This window comes from Monodelphis domestica, chromosome 4 (assembly GCF_027887165.1).
Source record: "Monodelphis domestica isolate mMonDom1 chromosome 4, mMonDom1.pri, whole genome shotgun sequence".
Lineage (NCBI taxonomy): Eukaryota > Metazoa > Chordata > Mammalia > Didelphimorphia > Didelphidae > Monodelphis > Monodelphis domestica.
The window spans coordinates 95,084,186-95,097,005 of NC_077230.1; positions in this window are offsets into that span (position 1 = coordinate 95,084,186).

Here is a 12,820-nt window from a genome sequence, read left to right on the forward strand (position 1 = left end):
CACTTGGCTGCCTCCCAGTGGCACCATTTTAAAGAAGCCTTTCCTGATTTTTCTCAGTTGTTAGTGCCTCATCCCCTCAACACTAGATTTAAAAAAAAAAATTAAGTATCTCATATATTTTTTTCATTTGTAAATGTTCTTGCTAACATAAAGGCTCTTTCAGTAGATGAACTACTTTATCTTTATCTTTATATTCCTAGCACCAACACAGCCCCTGGTACATAGAAGGTGCTTAATGAATGATTAGCAATTGATTGGTTGATTGAAGTTTCCTGAACTGACAGGTGACAGGCTCCCTAAATTAAGTTCAACTTCAGCTTTTTTCCCCATTGAGAAGGGCATGCATGTGATGTGGCAGCCATCTTTGTTAGGGAATTACATTGACTATCCCAAGATACCTTGGCTTTGCCCCAACCCAATTCCTTCTCTACCTCCAAGGAGATTTTGCACTGCTGCTGTTGACTCTGCCCTTCCTGTGGTGAAGTATCAGCCTCTATGGCTCTGCTCCATTAACTCATGTCTTGTATCAATTTTCTATTGGACTATCCAGTTGGTTAAGACACAAATTATTTACCCATTAGGCTATATCAACATTCAACCAATTTCCCCCAAAGTACACAGAAGAGGTCATTATTTTTATGCAAGATAATTAAGGTCTTCTAAGCAGGTCATCGCAAACTCCTCCATACCAGTTCTGATTCTATTATGTCAATATTTCAAGGACCTGCCATTCATCAATCTTATCCCCTTGCCTGAGACTCAGAGAGGTTATAGGTGACTTGCCCATAAATACACAGCTAATAAGTGTCTGAGATTCAAACTCAGGAAACCTTACTCTAAGTACAATGTTCTTTACACCATGTTAGACCTTCTCTTTCTTCAGGTTCAATTCTAGGGTATAATGGAAAGCAAAGAGGTCTTGAATATAAAAAACCTGACTTTCAATTCCAGTTCTGCACCTTCTAGTTGCGTGACAATGGGTAAGTCACATAGTTTCCCTGAGCTAGTAAGCATTTAGTGATAATAATAAGTTTCTACTTCAGCCCTTCAATGCCTTATTAAGAGGTGAAAATGATGCTGAGATGAGAGATTGCAAACTCTTACCAGTTTTACAATGCTGAAACTGTTTCCTGCTCTAAATTACACTGGATTTTATGAAGATAGACCTTCCTCAAAAAGCTCCAAGAGTCTCATCACCAGAGATTTGGCCAGGTCAGCAAGTGATACCTTTTTTTCTCCACATAGCTACATCTAGGTTCAAAGTATTCTGTCCAAATTCATCATTCTAGGATTCTACTAATGCATTCTTTATATAGGTTAAGCCAGATGACATCAGAATTCAAAGCAAAGACATTTAAAGAAATAATGCGAACAGGTGTGCCTTATTACATTCAATACTTAGTATTGATTCTAAGATGGAAGGTGGGAGTTTAAAAAAAAAAGTTCTTAGTAACTACTCTCAAATGGCTGTAACCACCAAAAATTTCCTAAGAATGCTGGTTGTTTACCAATAAAGCCATCTCTCCAACATAGTTGAAGTGGGATACATCAGATCATTTATAAAAAAAGTATTAGGGAAGTTCCACTGTAATAACAGTCTTGGAAGCACTGGCTTCTTAAAATTATGGTAGAGATGACTACTGCAACTGGGCTTGGTGCATCAGTGCTGCAGTCTAAGGTAAACTGACCTCTCTCAGAGTAATCATCTGGGATGTGCTGAACTCCCATGGCATGCAATCACTTTGGCTTGTCCTGCTAGCTCTGGCATGATCTGGGTATTGTATAATTTTCCCTTATATTTCTGGATCTAGTTTGTTTCACACATCTCTGTAGCCTTTTAAAGAGCAATAAAGCAATGAACTTTTACTAGATGATTCCACCACACAGCACAGCTCATTCACAGGGTTTGGGCAGGTGTAGCACAAAGAGAATATCCAGCAATGAGTTAAGATTCTCTTTGATGCATTATAGGAACTTGATAGTCTTGTGTATGAACAACTATGTCCTCCGTCTTCTTCTTCCCTAACATATGCACATGTCTACTAAAAAAATGGTATAATTTTTATCTGTATCAGTAGTGACAATATCCATCCAGATGAAATTCTAGATTGTTGAGGTACAGAGCCCTTCATGGTTGAAGGGTTTAATGATTCTTTACTTAAATGATTTCAGGTCCAGCTGTCTCTTCTGCCATCTTGCCTCTCTTTCAACCTTTTTCATTGGTTATCAGTAGTATTCAAATGCTAGAAAAAGGTCAGAGAAGAAAAATAATCCTTTGCTACACAGTAGGATCCCAGAAGGAAGTGGATTTAGAAGGGAAAGAACATGAAATATAATTTGATTTTTTATTACACTCACATTAATCTGTTCTAAGAAATAAAAATATTGTTTCATCCCACCATATAGCAATATTATTATCCTCTATTATTGAGATAAAAATGAGGAAAGAGTTCGTGTTTACTATTACCTTTTTTATTTTCATATTGGGCTGACTTAAAACAAGGGAGGGGGGAATTCATATCACTCACACTTTCAATATCCTGTTTCCAGTCTTCTTCCAAGTGTTTGGCAAGATCTAAGTCAGGAGAAAGAAAGAAAGAAAGAAAGAAAGAAAGAAAGAAAGAAAGAAAGAAAGAAAGAAAGAAAGAAAGAAAGAAAGAAAGAAAGAAAGAAAGAAAGAAAGAAAGAAAGAAAGAAAGAAAGAAAGAAAGAAAGAAAGAAAGAAAGAAAGAAAGAAAGAAAGAGAAAGAAAGAAAGAAAGAAAGAAAGAAAGAAAGAAAAGGGACAGAGATTCAAAGAGAGTGTGTATAAGAGCAGCAGAGAGACAGAGATAAAGACAGAGAGAAAGAGAATCCCCAATTTTTTAAAAAGTTAATTAATATGTGTATGGCAGAGCTGGTAACATCAGGATCACTTTCAATCTGTCATCCCTTAGATAACCAGCTCTTTTGTAGGAATATAAACCTTAATTGCGAATATTTCAAAGAATTAGTCCAATTTCCCCTAAACAGCATACAGACAACTGCAATGACAGATACTCACAGTGTGAGGACTTTTCATCTCAATTCCTTTCTTCCCCACACCTCTACTCCCCACCTCCATCCTCAAGTACAAGAAAACCCTACAGCTATCTGACAGTATCCAATAGGGTTGGGCCTTCACTGAGGTGGGACAACACCCTGGATATCTCCAACAATTTCCTGGATAAAAACCCTACCCTCCCTAATCCTCTACAAGATAGGTATATTACACAGTCCAAACCTCCATGATGCAGGACGGAAGCTTCCTACTGGCCCTAGGACTTAAGTACCAGGTACCTCAGCAAAGAAGATAACCTGTCACAAAGTCACCAGGGTTAGAAAGGATCTGAGGGGTTCTCTAGTTCATCATACCCAACCTCTTATTAGACTATGAGTGGATAAGTGATTCTCCCCAAGATTACAATGTAATCAAGGGTAGAAATGGATTCAAACCCAAGTCTTCTGACATTTTTTGTGAGTTCAAGTAACAAATAATTTTCAAGTTCCTTTTATGTGTAGTGTATTAGGTGTCAGGGATATAAAGATAAAATTAAACCCGGGTTTCATTCATAAAAATCAGATTGACAGGCTCCAGGAAAGGAAACGAGTGAAAGGAGACTCAGGACTTTAAAGAGAGTTTGGAAAGAAGCAGAAAAAAGAATGAAGTAACTGGACTAAATAAAATAGAGAATGAGTTAGATGAAATAGGGAAGAAAGGTCATAGTTCAATTTTTTGGTGCTTTTTTCCTTAATGCCTTCTACAAAAGGTTAAAGAAAAAAAAAAGAATGAAAACCCAAGATGGGTAAGGAGACAAGAAAGAGCTTGGCCTTTTCAAATAAATTTTAATCTCTCATTATCAGATGATAGAACTTCTTAGCATTCCAAGATGTACCTTCACTTAACCTTTCTTTCTTTCTTCCTTTATTGTTTAATTCTTCTCTCTCCTTCCTTCCTTCTCCTATTTCTCTTCTTTCTTTCTTTTTCTTTGTTTCTTCATTTCTTTGTATCTTTCTTTTCTTCTCTTCCTTCCTTCCTCCCTCCCTCCCTCCCTTTCTTTCTTTTTATATGTCATTTTTCCTTTCTATCCTATCTTGGAGGACAAAGGGAAAATGACCGTGTCTCATACCCAAGACTAACCTTCCTACCTCACGCTCTTGATTTTCTTCTTTACTGCCTCCTTGAGGACCTTTCTGCATCACTTTTTCTCTCCCTCTCCTGCATCTTCAACCTCTCTCTATGGGCTTCTTTTCTGGGGTCTAGGAATTTTCTGAGGTTTCCTCTGACATTTAAAATCAACAAGCAAAAAACCTTCCCTATTTCTTGAGTTATTATTGTCTCTGTCATTGTCCTTCTTGACCTTTGTGCTTTCCATTTTAGTCAAATCTGAACTCTACCTCTCCCATTCTTCCCCAATCCAACCTAAAAATTGTTAGTTTCCCATTATATTATTATTATACTACTATTACTACTACTCATTACTATAGCTACTACTACTACTATTACTACTACTAATATTTCTACTTCTATTGTTACTATTATTGTGACTATTACTACTAGTATCACTACCTAATACTACTATATTACTATTACTGATACTACTACTACTACTATTATGATGACTATTACTATTACGACTACTAATATTACTACTATTGTTACTATTACTACTGTTATTGCTACTATTATTACTACAACTAATATTTCTACTACTACTGTTACTGTTATTACTACTAGTAGTATCACTACTATTACTACTACTCTATTATTACTACTACTGTTACTATTACTACTACTATTATTACTACTATACTACTACTGCTACTACTACTACTACCAACACCACTACTGGTATTACTGCTGCTGCTACTACTACTGATAATAATAATAATGACCATTTATAGTCATATTTAATAGTTATATAGTTTATTATGTGCCAGGCATTGTACTAAGTACCTTACAATTATTAACTCATTTGATCAGATGGTCATTTGTCAGGGATATTATTGTAAGGATTCTTAGAGTGGATTAGATGTTGGACAAGAAGATCTCTGAGATTTCTTCAATTCCTAAAGATTTTATGGTTTTAATTACAAAATGAAAAGTTAAAGATTTGTCAAAAAAGATGTGTGTATTTAGGGATCAAATTTTAAAAGTTTTCTCTAAATGCATTATTCTATTCAGTTATTTAATAATTGCCTAAGTCTAACTTTTTTAGAGAGTTTTTTTTTATTTCCAACAAGAAATGGAAATTATATGATTCAGTCTTCTAAATTTGACCAATCACTGGAGTCCCACTTGATTCATTAGTCTTATCATACAAGGTGAACATGGCACACTGTCCCCACCTGGTGGCAGCACCCCAAAATCACAAGAATTTTTTTCCCTATAGCTGAATAAAACCTTTGAGAACCAAATCTACAAACTTAAAATCAAATGGTTGGAGCCCTTCCCCACCTCTGTCTCTTAGGATACCTTAGAATTACGGAACAATTGAATCCCAGAGACAAAACCAAGTCTCAAATCCAAAGGATTCTTGCAATCCTAGGATGCAGAGTCAGCATCTTCAGAGCAGAGGATGAGAGCTACAATGAACTTTGTAGTGAATTGAGGAAAACCTCCTAATCCTACAAATGAGGAAACCGAAGAGAAAAGGAGTTTAAATACAATGACCAATATGGAAATGTGTTTCACATGACAATATGTGTCTGGCCCAGATCAAGTTGTTTACCATCTCAGTGAGAGGAGGGCAGGAAAAGAGGGAGATGGTTTGGAGTCTATAATTTTGGAAAACCTGTTGAAAAATCATTGTTACATGTAACTGGGAAAATAAAATATCTCTGGATTAAAATATATATATTTGTAGAGTACTTGGTACAGTGTATAGCATATAAGTAGGTGCTTAATAAATGTTTCCTTCTTCTCTTCCTTCCCCCCTTCCTTTCCTTTCTCCCTTCCTACCTTCCTTCCCTTCTTTTCTTCTTTCCTTCTTTCCTCCCTTCCTCCCTTCTCTCCTTCTCTCCTTCCTTCCCTCCTTCTTTCCTTCTTTCTTTCCCTCTCTCTTTCCTTCCTTCCCTCCTTCCTTCCTCCCTTTCTTCTTTCCTTCCCTCCCTCTTTCCTTTCCTCTCTCCTTTCTTCCCTCCTTTCTTCCTTCCCTCCCTCTTTCCTTCCCTCCCTCTTTTCTTCCTTCCTACCTTTCTTCCTTCTTTTCTTCCTTCCTTTCTTTCTTTCTTCCTTCCTTCCTTCCTTCCTTCCTTCTTTCCAAAATTGGGAGGAACCCAAGTACCAAGTAGACAACGTCCACTGTTCAGTTTATCAGATGAGCATTAGTCACATTGCAGCTTGACAGATGTTGACCTTAAGAAAGTTTCTCAGTGAAATAAGCAGAATCAGGAGAACTTTGTACACAATCACAGCAATATTGAATGATGGTTATCAGTGAAAACGTGGCTACTCTCAGCAATGCTGACCTGGGACAGTCCTGGAAGGCTTATGGCAGGGAATGCTATCAACTCCAGAGAAAGAACTGTTGGAGTCATCTTCCACATCAATGTATCTTTGGTTTTATTTGGGGGTTCTGGTTATGTACGATTTTGCTCTTACATCAATGACCAATATGGGTGTTTGTTTTGCATGACAATAAAAAAATTGTTAAAGTTAAAGTATAGATTGTGGGAAGGAGAAAAAAATGTTTCTTACTGGACCTTGAAGGTCCCAGGTAAAAGTGAAATTCCTTTTACCAATCCAATGAATATTTCACATTTAAGTGTCTTAAGTGTCATCACCCCTAGAGAGAGTAATTAATATTGGATCCTGCTTTAAGTCTTTGTCAGCGGGTACTTGTCAGGCTTTTGAGTTTTAAGTGTTACTTTTTTGGTGAAGGAAAAAAGTATTTCTCCAATGCTTCCTCTACTTTGAATAATGGGTATCTTTCTAGAAGGGAAAGAAGGAAACAAACATTCATTAAACTTTGGCTGTGTACCAGGTACAGGATCTTCCAACAGACTTACATTTGCCTCCAACCCTCTGTTGCCTGTGGACTCTCCTGTTAACTTTCAGTGTTCTCTTTTGATGCCCAGAATAAGGGGATGTATTAAAAAATGTTTTTTCAAGAATGAACTGAAATGCGATACTATCTGTATTTTATCGTATTTTAATTTATGTTGTTAAAATTTCCCAATTACATTTTAATCTGGTTTTATAGTGTTATAAGCAGATTTGGCCAGCAGGGAAACACCTCTGCTTTACAATGTATCTGCCACAAATCTAACAGTTGAGAAGGCCCAATAAAAAAACAAATGTTCACTAAACAGACACCATATACGAGGCACTTTGATGGGAACCAAGTGGACTCAATGAATACCTGTTGATCAAGTGATCAATATGAAAAAGAAAAGAATGAGCTAGAGATGAAATTGGGGACATTACTATAGGGCTCAGCACAAAGGTCTGAGAAATATCATCCCCCCCTCCAAAAAAAAAGCTGACTGAAATGGGTCAAATGGATGTAGGGTCTCTAATGCCTTCTCTTTAACTTGATGATTATGGCACAGGACAGGTCATTTCTAAAATATATTTCTATTTACCAACTTTAAAAAAATGTACTGTGGTCAGCACTTTACAAATATTGTCTCATTTTATTTTCTCAACAACCTGGGAGGTAGGTTCTTTTATTATCCCCATTTTATAGTGGAGGAAACTGAGGCTAACAGAAATTAAGTGACATCTCAATTCAGAGAGTAAATGGATGAGGACAGGTCTTCTTTTGTACATAGCTGCCTCTATTCCCTATTAATGTTATTTGGGAAAACATGCCAGGAACCATTCCTCCAAGGCTTTGTGTAGGAAATATTCTTTGGTATTTTTACACTAGAGTAGGATCTAATAAACCACAGGTGCCCTGAGGACAGGATCCCTCAGGATGGATCACTTGAAGCTGCCCAACTGAGCTGGGAACCTTCCTCTGCAAATCCCTTGGGTCTGTGGATCTTAAATTTATGATCTTAAATTTAGTGTCTGGAGGCAAGCAAGGCACTTTGCAGACTAAAACTTTCATCCTGAGAACTGGAACCATTTTTTGTACAAAGGAATAAAAAGGTCAGGCTAGTATTTAGGAAAATCCCTTTGGCATCTGTGTGGAGCAGAGACTGGAGAAAATGAGAACTTGAGACAGAGAGTAGAATGAGGCAATGTTATTGTGGCATTTGATGAGAGTCTGTGGCATAATGATTAGTTCACTCTTTTCTCCTTTAAATCCCCAGCTGCTTTGAAGGGTTTTACTTCTGCAGCTCAAGACCACACAGCCAAGACTGGCTCCAGGTACTCGGACTCCAGAACCAAAGCTCTTTGTATCTCATCAAACCCTAGTTGGGAGCCTGACATAGTAGGTGCTATATAAATGCTTATTATCTTCCTTTCTTTTTTTCTTCTCTGGGTCATGCCTCAATCATTTTTCCCTTCACCTAACAAAAGAAGAAGGAACAGAGGAAAGAAATTTCAAGTTTCTCCCCTCTATGAAATCCCCTCTCTGACCACAGTGGGCATTTCCAGCAGCTGCCAAGTCAACTGAGTTCCCACCTTCTGCTTTGGTCATTTCCACCCAGTGGAAGCATCTCCTACCTGTGCTCCAACTTTGTTCACAAGTCAACAGAGTATGATCCTTCTAGCTTTCTTGTCCTTATTCCTCCTTATATCTCCTTGGCCCTAATAGAGAAGTCATAGAAGAGAGGGAGAGGGATTAATGGAGGAAATTGTGGCCTTAGGTCTCTTGTGGTAATGCAGAGTTCCTCAAAAGGTAGAGAGGACAGGAAGCCCAAAGGCATTAAGTAGCATGAGACACATTGGTATGTAGGTCCCATCCCCTTCTGCTAAACAAGTCTTGAGCAAAGTTGAAAAGCCCCAGGGATTCTGGGTCAAAAATGACCACAACAGAAGATGGGAAACTCATTTTATTTAAACCAAAAATCAGTAGTCAATTACATGTTTGGGGACTGCTTTTTCCTAAAGCCTTAATTCCAGGTAAAACCTAGGAAAGCTAGCGTGCTCCAAGGGTTTGGCAAATATCACCTCAGCCCAGTAGCTTTCTCCAAATCTTTCCATCTCTCCACAAGTGTCTAGAGCACCCTCCATCATGACCCTGTGAGCAGATAACTTTGCCTTCTTTTCCACCTAAAAAATTAAAGATGGAAGGTAAGGGTTCTAACAAAAATTTTTTTAATAAGATGGGAGCCAAGAGGTTCAGCCCATAGTGCTGCAGGACTGCCTCGCCTCCATCACCACCATCTGACTTTCACTTTCACTTGTATCTCCTTGTGTACATCTAGAAAAATATCTCTTGCCTTTTCTTGTCCTTGGCTGCTACATTCATCCACCCTTTCTGCATTCCATTTGTTTGGGGGTATTCATGAAGGTAATAATTTCTTTAGGTTTAGTATTTTTTCTTTCTTACCTTCCATCTTAGAATCAATACTGTGTATTGGTCCCAAGGCAGAAGAGTGGTAAGGGCTAGGCACTGGGGGTCAAGTGACTTGCCCAGGGTCACACAGCTAGGAAGTGTCTGAGGCCAGATTTGAACCTAGGACCTCCCATCTCTGGGCCTGGATTTTAATCCACTAAATCACATAGCTGCCCCTCAGGTTTGGTTGTCTAAGAATATTTTGAGTGCCTCTTTGTTATTGTATATCCATCTTTTTAAATTTATGGTTGTTTAAATTTATAGGGTAGATCATCTTGGATGATATCTTAAGAGGCACTGTTCTTTGAAATACATTCTTCCATAACTCCTACATTTTTTTTTTGGTGGGTGCAGAATAGCCTCGTGTTATTCAATTTTTTTTCCTTTGTATTTGAAGACTTTCCTTTTGACCATTAGCCTCTGGCCTAGCAATACAGGTCATACTATGCTGGTGCTATTGCAGCATAGTCAGATTTCTGTGGTTTGGAATTTAGATCTTGGCATTGGGAGGAGGCAGGAGGCAGGCTGTAGAGTTGGGAGCTAGTACAAGTCCAGACAAGTGGCCGGTCCCATTCCTTTTGTTCCTCCATTCTAGCCATTCTCTGATGCAGCACAGAACGCTGCTGTGTGGGGGTTATCATGGCCTCAGCAAATTTCTGCAGTTTGGAACTTTGGATTTCCAGGCACCGCAAAGTGGAAGGATATAGGGTTGGAATACGTTACGAGTCCATAAATCAGGTAACCAATATACCCTTGCTTCTAGGAGAATGGAGGGTGATAGGGAGGTGATATTGAATTAAGCATTAGTTTATATATACATATATATAAAGTTATAGTGCATATGTGATATATAACTTATTATTAAATACATATACATATATTTATTTATTTAAACCTTTGGATTCTGGGGGTCCTTGACATGGAGACAACTGAAGCTGCTTTATTTATCTTTGGCACCTAATTTCTGTTTTGGAGAGGCTTAAGAGGTCACGGGGATTAGAAAAAATATCTAATTCTCTATCTTGTGGGTTAGGCAATTTGAAGGTCACTTCCCCCTTTTCTTTGCAAAAATGGGAAATGACAAATATGGAACACTAACTACATGGTTGGATTTTATTTTTTTACATGTTTTACATTTTTCCTTTTACAGTTTTAATTTTAAATTTTAATTATATTGTCTTGACTGATTTTCTCCATTCCTTTTAAATTCTCTTTTTTAGTGAATGTTTATTGGTATCTGATTTTAATATCAGCTGAACTTTCTAATGAATCAACCATATGGCAAAAAATGATGGCATCTATAATATCCCACAGCCATAGTCTTCTACCTCTGTAAGGAAGTGAGGGAGGCACCTTCTCAAACCTCTTCTTTGTGACAAGTATGACTGGACTGTCATTCAACTTGGTTGGGAGCGGAGCTATCCAAGAGCTGGTTGTCTAGATGAGAGGGGTTGAGGAGTAGGCTGAGAAATAAAAGTGATATAAAAACAAAATAGAAGGACTCCGTCGATAGAACACCGAGCATGGAGTCAGGAAGACCTGCATTCAAATAAAGTCTCAGAAACGTATTAGTTCCAGGACCCTAGGAAAGTCACTTAGCCCTGTTGGCCTCAGTTTCCTCATCTGTAGAATGAGCCAGAGAAGGATGAGGCAAACCACTCCAGTATCTGTGCCAAGAAAACCCCATGAAGAGTTGGGCATGACCGAAAAATGACTGACTACCAACACAAAAAATAAGTTAAGAAAATTTTTGAAAACCAAAGTATTATATATATAGTATATAGTATAAGGACAGAGGGCTGGACTAGATGACTTCTCTAGATCCCTTTTAGTCTAAGGGTTCTTTGTTGGAGGATTTCTTGTTTTGTTTTGTTTTTAACCATCTTTCTCTATTGCTTTGAAATTTAATAAAGGGCCATGGTTCATTTCCCACATAGCTGCTTTCCTCCCACAGGGCTGAACTTGCCAACTTAGTTCACCCGATTCCAGGAAACTTTGTGGTTTGAAGTGGGAAGGCTGAAGTGGGATTGCAGTGGAGGTGCTGACAGACAGAGCCCAGGCATGGCGATGGTCAGCATCTAAGCAAGGTTTGAAAAGTGTGACCTTGGGTGCTACCATCCTTTGGCCTTCATCAGCAGGAAGGGGCCTTGACATCACAAAACAACCCCTTTCTCAAGAGCTGCTGCCAGGAAGGCCAGGGAGAGAGGGGGTGGGGAGCTCAGCCCACGTGGTGGAGCTTCAGGGAAGGTTTGCCATAGGTTTGGAATGAGAGAAGGAAGAAAACAAGTCAGAGTGAGATTTCTATCTGCATTAGTTTTTTCAGCTGTGAGAATTCCAGCTTCCTATTCTGAATAAGAACAGAACAGAAATCTGGACTGGGATTCAGGAAAGCCTGAATTTGAATCCTGCCCTAGACACTATCTGTGTGACCCTGGGCAAGTCACTTAACCTGTCTGCTTCTGTTTACTCATCTGTAAAATAGGGATAACAATAGTACTATCTCACTGGGCTATTGTCAAGATCAAATGAGATAAAATATATAAGGTGCTTTGAAAACATTGAAGTCCTATATAAATATTCCCCCACTTTCCTGACTTCTCTTTAACTTGCTATGACCCCTCACTTCTCTATTTTATTTTATTTATTTATTTTTTATTAAAACCCTTACCTTCCATCTTGGAGTCAATACTGTGTATTGGCAATACTGGGCAGAAGAGTGGTAAGGGCTAGGCAATGGAGGTTAAGGGACTTGCCCAGGGTCACACAGCTGGGAAGTGCCTGAGGCCAGATTTGAGCCCAGGACCTCCCTTTTCTAGACCTGGTTCTCAAACCACTGAACCACCCAGCTTCCCCCTACATCTCTCTATTTTAGAGCAAGGTCAAGAGGCTTAGCCTCTGAAACATCCGGATTGTCTGTGTTGCCCCTGGTGAATAACTCAGTCTCTTAATATGTTAAAACTATAAGTGGAAGAGAGGGTACTGATGAGCAACTTACACCAGTGAAATTAGGGGTCTTATCTCAACAGACTAATTTTGAAAAAAAGAATTTTCTCCTATATAGGCCTTTTTTCCCTCTTGAAAAGTCCTCATTTTTAGATTTCTGTCCTATATTCAAGGCAGCCCAGATTTGGACAAAAAGATAACTAATGTCTTAAAGATAACTTTGTAGGGCATATTTCATCACTGAATGCCCTTCTAGGTGGACCACTTAAAGATACAATTAAAGAAGCTGACATCTTCTAGCTCCCAGGCCTCTTTGGCAGGGGTATTATCAGTTCTGTCTTTTCTCTGAATACTGAAATACTAAGAGAGTCACATCCCAGGGAAACCAAGGCAACAAAAGTTGGG